The sequence below is a fragment of the Suncus etruscus genome, chromosome 1, assembly GCF_024139225.1.
Source record: "Suncus etruscus isolate mSunEtr1 chromosome 1, mSunEtr1.pri.cur, whole genome shotgun sequence".
Lineage (NCBI taxonomy): Eukaryota > Metazoa > Chordata > Mammalia > Eulipotyphla > Soricidae > Suncus > Suncus etruscus.
Genome location: NC_064848.1, coordinates 52,802,623 through 52,815,540, shown reverse-complemented (window position 1 = coordinate 52,815,540; position 12,918 = coordinate 52,802,623). Strand labels below are relative to the sequence as shown.

The following is a 12,918-nucleotide window of genomic DNA, read 5'->3' as shown; positions in this document are numbered from 1 at the left end:
AAGGGCTGATATCTAGAATATATACAAAGCACTCAGAAAGCTGAGCCCCCCAAAACCAAATAGAGTCATAAAAAATGGGAAGATGAAATGAATAGACACTTCTCTAAAGAAGACAGAAAGATGGTCAACAAACACATGAAAACATGCTCACCTTCACTTATCATCAGAGAAATCCAAATCAAAACAACAATGAGGTACCATCTCACACAAATGAGAATGGCTCACATCAAAAATAATGGGAACAGTCTCTGTTGGTGGGGATGCAGTACAAAAGGCACTCTTATCCACTGCTGGTGGGAATGCCTCCTAGTCCAACCCCTATGGAGAACAGTCTGGAGAGTGTTCAAGGAACTGAGAATTGAGCTGCCGTTTGACCCAGCAATTGCTTTCCTAGGTATCTACCCCCAAGTGGGTAGATACAATACAGGGACATCTACCTGAAAATATGTCATGTGGACCCAACTTAGACCCCAGGTGATTAGACATCATTCGTCCAGCCTTGAATCCTGGATCCCAGACATAAAAATGAAACAGTTCATTCAGTCTTGTCACATTTGTCTATAACATCTTAAAATATTAATGTAACTGGAATACAAAATATTCACCTTTAGTTTGATTAAATTAAAGTAATCTTTTATTTTTATAAAAAAATGAAACAGTTCTTCACAACAGCTACAGAAAACAAATCCTGTCTGAGACATCCTTATTACTGCTGGGACACATCAAGTGCCAGCTCTAAAGTGATATCCTGACAACGAGGAAAATGAGAACAACTTGATCTAAGAGCAGGTTATCCTACCCCACTAGCTAACGATAAGACAAAATCAGAAGACTTGACACCCTTTGGTCTGTCCAAAAGCCAAGATTGCGATCTACAGATGACTGGCTGATAGAACCATGACCATACTGTATGTATCCTGGGACCAATAAACAAAGCACTAGTATAGAGTTTGAGCTATGGCCTGCACAACAACCATGATCTCCAGTTCCAAAGGTCTGTCTAAGAAAATTGCAATGGAATGGGTCTTCTGGAAACATTCGAGGATCAACATAAAGACCAAGACCACCAACCACAGAAGACGGATTAAAATGACACTTAGGGAGAAGAACTTCTAGAACCACAAAGAAAGACTTCATCATAAGTTCCACCCCTTGACTTGTGTAGATACTGAGATATTTAGATACAGAGGTCTGACTTTATCACCCAGAACGGAGCAGAAGTCTTCCAAACAGCACAAAGGCACCAAGGGGAGAGTAAATGAACCTGTATGGAGTCTATAATTAATCCCATAACAATATTCTCTAAGGGTGGAGATATCCTGTAGCTCTTAGGCCAAGGGAATTCCTCTTCGAATGACCCCAAGATTTACTGTGCCTGTGCAGGAGGGAAAGAAAAAAAAAAGGAGCACAAAACAATTTTTCTCCTTTTTTTAAATTTATCTATCTAGTTTTTGTCGATTTTATTGTTTTGATGTGGTTATTGAACTTGTTATCTTCATTTATATTTATATATTTATTTTCTTCCTTTCTTTTCTTTATGTGCTCTGCCATGTTTTTATTTCAAGATCATGGCTTTTATGTGGTGCTTACCTTTATTGTTGGAGTGCTCACTGGATATTTTATTTGACACTTCTTTTTGTACTGTTGGGGTGATTCACTTTTCTCCCCTTTGTCTCTCAAACTGATGACGAGAGCCTCTTACAGGGGTTCTCAAACTTTTTCAACAGGGGGCTAGTTCACTGTCCTTCAGACTGTTGGAGGGCCAGATTATAGTAAAAAAAAAATTATGAACAAATGTCTATGCACACTGCATATGTCTTATTTAGAAGTGAAGAAACAAAATGGGAATAAATACAATATGTGGCCCGCGGGCCGCAGTTTGAAGACCCCTGCAAGGACTCTGCCCATTTCTGGCGTATTTGATTGTTACCCCAGTTTATTACTTTTCTCTTCTTCAAACAAAACCATGTAACTTTATCTATCTAGTCCCGCCTCCCAGTTACAGGAGGAAATAAGAGAGCTACCAAGACCAAATAGATGTAAGACCACTAAGTAGCAAGTTAGGCACAGAGGAGACCACGTATTCTTGCAGCCCCGGGGATGAGGGTGGAAGATATGGGAGGTAGGATGGGAACGGATGTGTAGGGAGAACAATTCGGTGATGGGAATCCCCCTGATATTAAGTTAACATGTACCTAAAATATTATTGTCAACAATATGTAAGCCACTAAGATCAGAATAAAAATTATTTTAATTAAAAAAAAACATTTAAAAACAATGGCATGAGGGGCCGGAGAGATAGCATGGAGGTAAGGCATTTGCCTCTCATGCAGAAGGTCATCGGTTTGAATCCCGGCGTCCCATATGGTCCCCCGTGCTTGCTAAGAGCAACTTCTGAGCATGGAGCCAGGAGTAACTCCTGAGCAACTGCCGGGTGAGACCCAAAAACCAAAAAAAAAAAAAAAAAAAAAACCAAAAAAAAAAAAACAATGGCATGTGACTAAAGAATATTAATTAGTAATGAAAAAATAATGTAATGGTTTGCTTTTGTTCTTTTGTACTCTATGTGGGTATAACACTGGTACTTAAATATTTATTAAAACATAATCTTTCCGGAATAATATGTGGAGAATATATTTGTCTCTCCTACATGTCCTTTTATATGTAAAGTTTTTATTTAGATAAATATAGGTATAATTCATCATGTATATATCTATATAATATTGTACTTTATATGTTGTTGGAAGGAAAATTTTTAGCCTTATGTTTATATTGTCTACTTTTGTTTTGTAGTCTAGCACTATAACTACTAATGATATTCCTACTACTTAAAAAGTTGTGGTTTTTTTCATGGTTTGAATAGAGATCAGGATTGGCAAACAATTATTAAGATGTACCACCCATATGAGTTGTATCTAATTAATACTTTATTAAAATTCAATTTTACTGTATCAAGCAGCCATAGATCTATAGATTATTTGAGTTATTTACCAATATTTTGTTTTTTTCCCATAACAGTATATACTTGGGTAGCTCACTGTGGCTAGAATTTGCTGCCCGATTTTCTGGCTGTATGCTTTGGGAAGCCTGAGCTTCTCTATAGCATTTTACCTGAGGTCCATACTGAAAGAAGAGCAAGCATCCAGATGCAGCTGCATTTACAAGAATAAGACAAATCTAAGGAAGGAGTTGAAAATAAAAGCAGCCTTACAGAATCTAAATTTGCAATTGGCATATGATCAGTATAATCAAATTTCTTTGACACGTTTTTATTTTCTAAACTTTTCTCCAGTGAATATTTTAAATATAATATTATATAATTCTATATTATAAATAGCTAAAGAAGTTTGGTTTATTTATAAATTTATAGTAACAAATGCAATTTTTAAGTTCTTAACTAATTAAAATTTTATAGGTAAAGTAATAATCTTTTATTTATTTATTTATTTATTTATTTATTTTTGGTTTTTGGGTCACACCCAGCTCTAAGCTCAGAAATCGTTTCTGGCAGGCTCAGGGGACCATATGGGATGCCGAGATTCAAACCACTATCTTTCTGCATGCAAGGCTAACACTCTAACTCTGTGGTATCTCTCCGGCCCCTAAAGCAATCATCTTTTCAGCTACTTACAGGATTCTTTTCTGCACTAACTTTATCAGGTATTTGTGCAATTCTCAAACTAGTATAAAATACTTTTAATATGCTTGCATCCATGCAGAGAATATTTAGTAGTAAATATGATCTTAAAAAGATACAAAGCAGAAAAAACCTAATTGCAAAAGAGATAGTGAGATGTCATGTTGGATATTTTCACTGCCCTTGAAGTTAGATATAATTTATTTTCTATCCAACTTTAGATACTTCTTAGCTACATAGTACTTATAACAATTCTCATCACACTGAGCCTTATGCTCCTTATCTTTAAGATATTTTATATTGTACAGTGTTTGAACATATGGTAATATTTAGAAGTGCCTATCTCAGTAGCAAGTAATTTTAAAAATTATGGCATTTTAGTTATCATCATATTAAGCCTTATTATAAAATAATACATTAAATTTGCATTTCTCAATGTGATATATTTGTCCTTTAGTCACTTCCTTTTAAACCATTGTCATATCAAAACTGATGGCAATGGGAATGCCTATTTGGTTCTGAAATGCATTGTATCTAAAGTTGATAGTATACCCTTCAAAAAATAAATCTTATTTATTTATCCTATCTTGCTTCAGTATACTGGCATTTCGATTGTTTGTGGGTAAATGTAATATCTTGATTAGCTCTCTTGAGAATGCCTCTGGAAGCTGTTATATGAAATGGGAAATAGAAGACTGGCTAATATCTATGGTGGCATCAGAATACTCTGCTGAGTTCTGGTTGCATGGAATTGCAGAATCTCTGTTACACTGACAACCAAAGTCAGCACAAATCTAAGGGTTTTTTTTTTTGTTTGTTTGTTTATTTGTTTTGGGTTTTTTGGGTCACACCCAGCAGCGCTCAGGGGTTACTCCTTGCTCTACGCTCAGAAATCGCTCCTGGCAGGCACAGAGGACCATATAGGATGCTAGGATTCGAACCACAGTCCTTCTGCATGAAAGGCATATGCCTTACCTCCATGCTATCTCTCTCGTCCCACAAATCTAAGTTTTGTTGACTTTAGATTCCTTTGCAATTCCATATGGAGATGTTATGTCTAATCAATAAAAGATGAGAACTGTTTTTTTTTTTCATTTTGGGCCACACTCTGTGACGCTCAGGGGTTACTCCTGGCTATGCCTTCAGAGATCACCCATGGCTTTGGGGGATCATATGGGATGCCAAGGGATCAAACCAAGGTCCGTCCGTCCTAAATTGGCTGCGTGCAAGGCAAAAGCCCTACCTCTGTGTTATCCCTACAGCCCCAGGGTGAGAACATTTTATTTAATAAGATTAATGAAACTTGCATAAAGCATTTTGTATGCTAGACAAAATGGCATTACTTTGTTTTTGTTTTTTTTAAAAAGAAATGTAAGTAAGTTGTCTAAAATGTTAGCCCTGGAATGAACCCAAACTTTTTATACTAGTTGAATTCCAGTTTGGTAATATTGCAATTGACTCTGATGTATATATAATCTTATATTTGAACAGTACAAGGTAGATATTTTTTCCTATTTTCTTTCCCCCTAATTACTGATGAACTTGATAGCACTTGACTAACCTCTAGACCCAGTACCTTCCTGTAATAAATCAATCCTGACACTTGCTTTTACAATAAACTAAGAAACAATGAAAACTATCTTTTATTTACTTTCTTTGCATCTTTATTTTGCTTGGGGAAACTAAACTACCACTTGTGAGGTAGTATGTCAGTATCCTAACACACAAACGACCCTGGGATGATATTATGCTGAAAAAATAAATGACATATATCATCCCAGATCTGAAGCCTGGTGCTGTTTCTTCCAAGGTCTTTATTGTGTATTTAACAAAGATTTGTGTGCATGTTAACCCTTATCATTTTTCCCTGGAATTTCATTTCCAGGGTGAAAACTAATTTCAGTCAATGAAAGTTTTTCCATGACCACTTTGTATCTGTGTGTGAATCTTTATAGTAGCAAGTCTAAGAGTTTTGTTATTGTTTTGAAGCAGATTAATGCTCCTTTGCAAACTTACTTATTTCATATGGAAACAAGAGGAGTTCCAAATTTATATATTCAAATACAATAGCTACACATGGGTATTAAACATTAGAAATGTAATAATCTTAATTAAAATAGGCCATGAAAATGCTCATTTATTTTACAGATTTTTGCCTGAAAAAGAAAAATGCTTGAAAATTTACACCTTGTTAAAATTTTAATATTAATTATATTATGACATAATACTTTAGTACATGGATTATACAAAATATAGCATTAATTTAATTATTTTGAAATTTGCCTTCCAAAAATGGCTAGAAAAAATGAAATTATAGATGTGATTTGTATATTGTAGTCACCTTACAGTTCTATTCAACAATCCTACCAAAGATTACAAAGAGAAGTATATACCTTTCTACTTAATAGAAGACATTGAATTGTCCTACCACAGATAATGTTTTGCAAAAGTGAGTAATGATGATCCGAATTCAATAAAAGAAAAAAAAATAGAAGAAATGTCAGAGGCAGGAAAATTACACATAAATAACAAGCTATATCTATATGTTAATATCTTGTCCATATATCCTCACCATTTATCCTATAAACACTGTCTGATTTTGTTTGAAAGCACTCACTTTCTAAAACATGCTCTATAGAAATGCTAACAGCCTATAGAATATGAGGGATAGAAGTTAGCATTAACATCCTGAAGAACAGAATTCAAATGAGATGGATGGAAATTGATGAATGAATGTCTCAATTTCTTTGTCATTTTGTGGGTTTAAACTGATATGGATTTTGTGAATTTTTTTAAATATATGTGATGCTAAAATAAAGATAAAAAATTTAAAAATTGCTGTTAGTAGAAACCTCCTCAGAAATACCTTTTACAGACTCCTCCCACATCCACCCCCACACTTTTACTCCTGTTCTCTGTATACCTCTCCTGGTTATTCATATGTTCAGTTACCAGGTAAAAGTATCTTACAAAAATTTTTACACTGCCTGCTTCTAAAATAACTTACTCAAAACAGAATATGTTCATGTGTCTGCAGATAAGAGCATATGAACACAAGTCAGAGCAATACCAGTCAGTTAATATAAGCATTTATAGGTAATTTTGATGTAATAATTTCCACTTTATTCTAAGGTCATTCAACTTCTTGACATTTGTTTTCGCATTTATGTCTCACTAGTTTATTCCTGTTCTATTTTCTCATATCTTTGGTATAGCTGTTCACAATGTATTGAAGTTACCCAACTGGATATGGTTCTAGAAACCTGGACCAAAGATGACAACCTGAAAGTTTTTCTTTTGCAATTTGTTGAAAGGAAAATCAGTCTTCTTTCTCCGAAGATAACATAGAATGACACTTTACCTTCTAACATCCTTGTATTGTGACAAGCTGATAAGAACTCTATTTTCACCTTTATATTTTCTTCATTGTAAATAAGTCTCAATTTGTAATGCAAGGGTGAGGCTTTATCTAGACAGGGCAGAAGGCACATTAAACTATTTAGCTCAGCAGGACTAAAATATTGGAAAAGAGAAATGTTCACAATTATCTACCACAGATATATATATATACATATATATGTATATACGTATATATATATATATATATATATAATATATATATATATAATTATATATATATATATGAATGATGAGACTAAAAAATTATAATGTGTCTCTAGGGGGAACATAGACTTTGTAACATTATGGGTCACACTGTCTTGGTGACTAGATTGTCTTGCAACAAATCAGTAGGGTCTATAGAGATTGCATGCTGTTAAAACACTTGCTTTGCATGTGGTATCTCAGGTTTGCTTCCTGAGCAACTCCAGGAGTGATCTCTGAACACAGAACCAGAAGAAATGACTTTAAACAACTGAGTGTGGCCTCAAAACAAAATTAAATTCGGAGAATACTGTAAAAAATAAAAAGGTTCATATCTTACATAGATGGATATTTGTAAATAAAAGAATATAAAAGATAATAGTTAGGTGGTCAGAATGACAGTACTATAGGACTCTTGTCTTTCACCCTGTAAATGTCTGTTCAATACCCAGAATTCCATATGATTCTTTGACCCTGGCAAGAGTAATTCCTGAATACCAATAAACAAAGAGTACCACCCCCTCTCCTCAGCACTGCTGGGGGCCAAAGAAAGCAAGAACAAAGATTAGGAATTGGATGGGGTTAACTGAATAAATTGGTTTTAAATTAACCCTGTATTTAGGAATGTAGCTCAGTGGGAAAGCATATGGTTTGTATTACTAGGTCTGAGTTTGATCCTTAGTAGTATGGCATCTTTCAATCGCTCAAAGAAAAAGAAACTAATATTGCAAATATTTAATGTTTCGAAGATTTGTACCCAAGTTTTTTCATGCTACTAGATTTTCATGTATTCTTAAATTAAAAACTACAAAAACGACTACAGGATTTCACAAAATACCTATTTCAAGAGCCTGGATCGGTATGATAGTGTCAAGTTTTCAGCATCTTAGCCATAATAACTCTGTTGTCTCAAATGTTGAGAGATTCTTAGGAAAATACTTTACAAGTCAAAAGTATTTTACTTATGAGTAGTAGTACATTCTCTTTTATTGCTATTATTATTTGTTACTGACTACTGTTTTTTTTTTGTTTTTGTTTTTGTTTTTTAGTTTATCAAACAAGGTAAACTCATGACAGTTTCCAGAGAATGAGAGCTTTGGTCAGAATTCCTTATAGCAGTATTTGGTTTGCATTAATACCTGAAAAAATAGTCTTATAATCTTAATTTCATAAGTCCCAGATTTTATATTTTTCCCAGTGTGTCAGCAGCTAGAGTGACCAGTACATACATATACCTTTTTATATAAAAATAAGTGAATATCTAAGTAATTAAATAAATTTGACACCTAATCTACAATAATCTCAATCCTACTTGAAGCCACTGGTATTCTGTGTTTTCTTTGAAAGAAAATATAAATACAGGCATCTTTTAAAGATGAAAAATAAACAGCTCCTTTAAATTTTTCTCAAGTCTTAATTAATGAAGTAAAGACAAATTCTGTTACATTTTGTATTCTCAGTCAGGAATGGTCTGGCTACAGGGCAGACTATTTTTAAAATGCAGAGGAAATAATCCACCAGTTTAATCTGCACAATGTTTAACACAAATATCCTCTCCATTAACAATATGGTGCAAGAGAGAGTCTGGGGTCATTAGAAGATCTAAAACGCCCTGCAATGTGTTTGTACAAGATTAGCCCTTCATGGAAAAGATATATTCATTCTCAATATGGCCTTATGTCAGGGTTGCTGGCCTTAATGTGTGGAACTTTTCCAGTTCATCAAGGCAAGCATGCCCAGAGCTATTTTCAAGGTTTGAAATAAAAGAGCAAGCTGTGGTAAACCCAAAATCATTGTTACTATTTCTATTCCTGCTATCTATTTACTGTACTTTCTCTCTTTCTTTCCCCCACCTGTTTTTTTTTCTTCCCTTTCTAGTAAACAGAGCTGCCCATATGGCAAGTTGTGATAGTCTTCTCTCCACTCCTCACCCTTAAATTTGGCTTTGGTTTACATACCTGTATGTTTCAAATATTGAAACATGAGAAGCTATTGCTTTTGTTCACTGTAGGTTCAAAGCAGCTATTTTCTGAAAGATATAAATGAATAAAAATATGTCTTTTGTTTTATCAGCATGGCTATCTTATATTATTTGTCTGTGCTTTCTACTTAGTTCATGCTTTCCCCATACTACTTTAGATCTTTAAATGAAACTGGCCATTCATTGTTTTAACTGAAAAAATTTGCTTATATCTTACATATTTTATAAAAATTATATATGTAATAAACCAGTACATTAAGAAAAAAATTGCATGATATGTCCCAAGTGAAAATAGGTGTGCTATGCTATAGAATCTAGGATATAAATATCTTAAAATCTAAAGCTTGCTACTTATCTCTATTTTGCAGGGATGTTTGTCTGTTATAGCCAAAATCACAGGCTAACACATGGGGCACCATTTCAAACATTGTTTCCCCAGGCAGCATTTCAATTCCTAACCTCAGAGTGCCAGGGGGAAAGCAAGAACTCAATATGTTTACAACATTCTTTTGTATGAGTTCAATGAGGAGCTTGTGAAAATGCCAGTTTTGGTCAAATAAATTAAGACAGGATCTAAGAATCTGCATTTCTAAGAAATGAAGGGATACTCATGTAACTGGTTCACTCACGATTTTTCTTTTCATAGTGAAATATAAATTGAATATAAATATGAATTGAAAATTAAATGTTCTGGCCTAGAAGTACAAGTTCATTACTTGTATAACTTCTCCAAAAGCACAAAGAAATTGGGAAATATCAGTATAAATAAAAACCCATAGAGAACATTTACTGACATCCAGAGAACATGGTCATTTTAAAGCATGGGCGCAATTAAATGCTTTTCTTCTTCTTTTTATTGTTTTATTGGGGTGGGGCATGTTTGGTAGTACATAGGGTTTACTCAGGGATTACATAGGGTAAACTCAGGAATTACGACTGGCAGGCTCAGGTGACAATGAGAGTAACTGATATTGAACCTGGGTCAGCTGTATGTGAGATAAATGTCCTCCCTGCTGTTTTATCACTCCAGAACCATTTTTTTTATTTTTAAACAAAATTGTTCCTTGTATTTTTAAATAGTAATTCCCTATCAATCTAAAATGGGGAAGGGGATCTCAACATGAAGTAAGAGAACAGAATAAATAGGGAGAAATTGTTGAAAAATATGTATACCTAATACAATATTATTATATTGTCATTTATAAAACTGAACAAGTAATTTTGATGGCTTGAAGGATAAAACAATAGGGTTTTTTTTTTTAAGAAATAGGTTCTTAAGAATTGTATGAAGGTTTAAAATCATAAATTGAAAAATACTTTTAGTCATTGTTATAATCTTCAACACATCAATAAATCACATTCTAAAGGGTTCTTTATATTATCTTTAAAATAATGAATACATTCTTTTTATCGTTAAATCTTAAAGAGGTATCAGAACTAAAAGCAAAAATTACATGGTAAGACTTAACTAGTAGGAGCATCAGAGAAAGTGAAATGGGACTAGTCACAGTGCAATATGAATTAATGAACATGGGAAGGACAAGGATGGGAAGAACAGTGATATGATTAAAGATACTAGGGGATTAGTTATGGTGAAAACTTTGATCTTAGATAAGCACCTAGAAAAAGAAATAATGGGACAAGATTTCTAAACCCCACTATGTGCTTAAGAGCCATTATCACCATTGGTGCTGTCTCTATATCATCCTCTGATTCCTCAGCCTTTTTCGACATCCTTGATCAGCTCTAGCTGGTCTTTCCCCATCTTCATTTTTATCATCATCAGGTAGATGGTCCCCCTCTTCATCAGAGTTATCTGCACCCCCTTCAGACTCCATCTTCATTTTAGTCGCATCTTTCTTCAGGGAACTGCTGCCCTGCTCCTCTTCTGACTTATCTATCATTCCTTTGTCTCTACTTGTTTGTTCCTTTTCCATTCTTTACAGATTTTCCAGCAGAGAATCCACTTTTTGTTTTATCTCGGTCAACTCCATCTTAACAGCCTGAATATCAACTCCTTTCAACTTTCCAAACAGAATATCCTCGCTGTCCACTCTTAGAGTAGAAGCCACTTTTCATCCTTTGTGACTTGTTTCCTACTACACTCTGGCTTTTTGAGGGCACTACAGCCAAGCAATAGGGGGGAAAGGAGAAAGAGGAATATGGGCTGGATAAATATACATTCTGTCAGAATAATATAGCTGAAAGTTATAGTCCAAATCAAAAGAAGAGATGAGTATAGAGGGGTCAGAGAACGGTATTCTGGTACTGACCTGTACATCTCTGCTACAGAACATTTCATATGTTTCCTCGGTTCACTTTTTTGCTCTGCAGTCAGATTAATGTCTAAAACCTGGCCAGCAATCATTCTTTCATCCCCTCTTGCCGCTGCAGCATGGACATGTTTCTCATTAACATATTAAACAAAAGCAAAGGCTTATGAACAGAGCAGCCCACAATTTTGCCATAGTTCGAGTAAATTGCCTCCACATCAGACTCCTTGACCACCAGAGAATTCAGATTCTCCATAAATACAGGGAATTCATGGAGCAAAGGTCTGTTTTGATAACATTGCTGACCATTATCTCAATGATTGGTTCCTCACAATGTAAACATAGATTATACACACACATACACACATACACACATATATGTATGTATATATATATACATACACACATATATGTATGTATATATATACATACACACATATATGTATGTATATATATATATATATATATGAAAATTAAAATATTTAAAAATTTGAGGATCCAGTGCTGGAGAGATAGCATGGAGGTAGGGATGCCTTGCATGCAGAAGGACGGTGGTTCGAATCCGACATCCCATATGGTTCCCCGAGCCTTCCAGGAGTGATTTCTGAGCATAGAGCCAGAAGTAACACCTGAGCACTGCTGGAGGTGACCCAAGAAAAAAAAACCCAAAACAAACAAACAAACAAAAGTTTGAAGATCAAAAAAACATTTGAAGTTCAAAAGAGATTCTATTTTGAATCTTGTACTCTGGGTTCAACATGGACAAGTTGACTGATGCTTGAGGTGACCAATGTTATTGCAATCACTCAGTCTTTGTCTCTTTTTGTGGAGGTGGCGGTGGTAGTTATGAACCACACCCAGCTGCGTTCAGGGGTTACTTCTGGCTCTTTATGTTTGTTTGCTTGTTTATTTTTTGGGTTTTTTTGGGGGGTGGGGGTAATGGAGGCTATACCCGGGGGCGCTCAGGGCTTACTCCTGGCTCTGTGCTCAGAAATTGCTCCTGGCACTAACGGGGACCATATGGGATGCATGGCTTCGAACAAGTATGTCCTAGATTGGCTGCCTATAAGGCAAACCCCCCACATTCTGTGCTATCTCTTGGGCCCTCACTCTTTGTCTCTTCAGAAAATAGAAAGGGTTCTGTATTTTAATTATATGGTAAACAAATTTGTACTGTGACAGCAAAATATATATATTTTTCCATTAGAAAAAATTACTTTCTAAATGTTTACTATTAGTATTCAAAAAAAAGCCTTCCATTTATGGATTTATTGATAAATTTTTTTCGTTTACAATTATAATATAAAATTGTTACCCAAAATATTTTTAGACAATAATTTTAGACAGATAATTAAAATAAGTAAAATCTATCAGTGAAGCCTGGATGGAAGGAAAAGAAGAAAGATAGTGAATGAAGAAGAAAT

General features: G+C 34.6%; 1 pseudogene; it reads right to left on the bottom strand.

Annotated features, from left to right (window-relative positions):
- Nucleotides 1-10,938: 10,938 nt before the first annotated feature.
- Nucleotides 10,939-11,803, bottom strand: LOC126005553 (heterogeneous nuclear ribonucleoproteins C1/C2-like; annotated as a pseudogene).
- Nucleotides 11,804-12,918: the final 1,115 nt, after the last annotated feature.